General features: G+C 46.2%; 1 non-coding gene across 1 annotated transcript; it reads right to left on the bottom strand.

Moving 5' to 3' along the window:
- Positions 1 to 334: 334 nt before the first annotated feature.
- Positions 335 to 407, bottom strand: trnam-cau (transfer RNA methionine (anticodon CAU)). The gene has a single exon. It is a non-coding gene; the product is annotated as a tRNA-Met (tRNA).
- Positions 408 to 1064: the final 657 nt, after the last annotated feature.

Below are 1064 nucleotides of genomic sequence, written 5' to 3'. Positions count from 1 at the left end.
ATTGCTCTTGCATAGAGCTGGTGTGGTCTCGATGGGCGGAATGGCCTCCTTCCATGCTGTAATCTGTCTGCGATTCAAGTCGAGTGCTCCCTGAGCATGTGAAAGACAGCAGGATCGATTCTTGCATTCTCCACTCACCTTTTGACTTGGGTCAATTGTCCAGAAACAAAAGTGGCGTCAGTTTTCAGCGAGCCCATGGTCCATGTACTTCTTAAGCTTCACTGCGTGCTACGTTACAGAGAGGTCAAGGGGCAGCAAATCTTTTTATGTGCTGCAGGAAGCAAAAATTATTGATTTTGGCCTTGAGCAAAGATGGAAATAAAAAGCATAACGATGCCTTCTCTGAGGATTGAACTCAGGACCTTCAGATTATGAGACTGACGCGCTGCCTTCTGCGCTAAGAAGGCATGTGATGTATAAATCTCAAGGCAGTTCTATCAAGTAGGGCATTTTGCAAGGTGTAAAATCATAAACTCATCGGCAGTTTGCAAAAACTCTCCATTCAGGTGGAAATCGAACCAACAATTTTCTGAATTTTTGTCAGACACGTTCCCCAATGCTCGACTGGTCAAAGGTGTGTCGAGTAAGTCGGAGCTCACACGCTCACAGCGCTGCGGTTTGAGCAGGTACCGAGTCAGTCTCGGTCATGCCCACGCGACTCCACGAGTCAGGGAGTGTCAAAAGGCGCATGGTGAACAATCACCAAAGAGAGAGACCTTTGCTGCTTCCCTTCGATAGCTCAGCTGGTAGTGTGGAAAACTTGTAGAGATTAAAACTTTAAAGCACAATCACTCTTAAATCGTTGGTTTAGTTCTGGCTCAAAATAATGAACGTGCTTTTGGAGTAAGCGGTATTGAGCTCAAGGCCGGTTTCTTAACTTTACAGACTGCTTACTGCTTAAAATGTTGGCACTTGTCCTTTCTCAAACCTGAAAGCTTTCTGTGTCTGTCCGAACACGGCTGTTTTGCTCGAGCATTTGCCTCTGCTGACCAGCAGGGAACGCCTTTGTGCAACAACACGTCAAACCGGGATCACTTTCAGGCAAAAAAGACTTCTGTCAGTCT

The sequence above is a fragment of the Heptranchias perlo genome, unplaced genomic scaffold (genome assembly GCF_035084215.1).
Source record: "Heptranchias perlo isolate sHepPer1 unplaced genomic scaffold, sHepPer1.hap1 HAP1_SCAFFOLD_52, whole genome shotgun sequence".
Classification (NCBI taxonomy): Eukaryota; Metazoa; Chordata; class Chondrichthyes; order Hexanchiformes; family Hexanchidae; genus Heptranchias; species Heptranchias perlo.
This window is presented reverse-complemented; position numbering and strand designations above follow the sequence as displayed.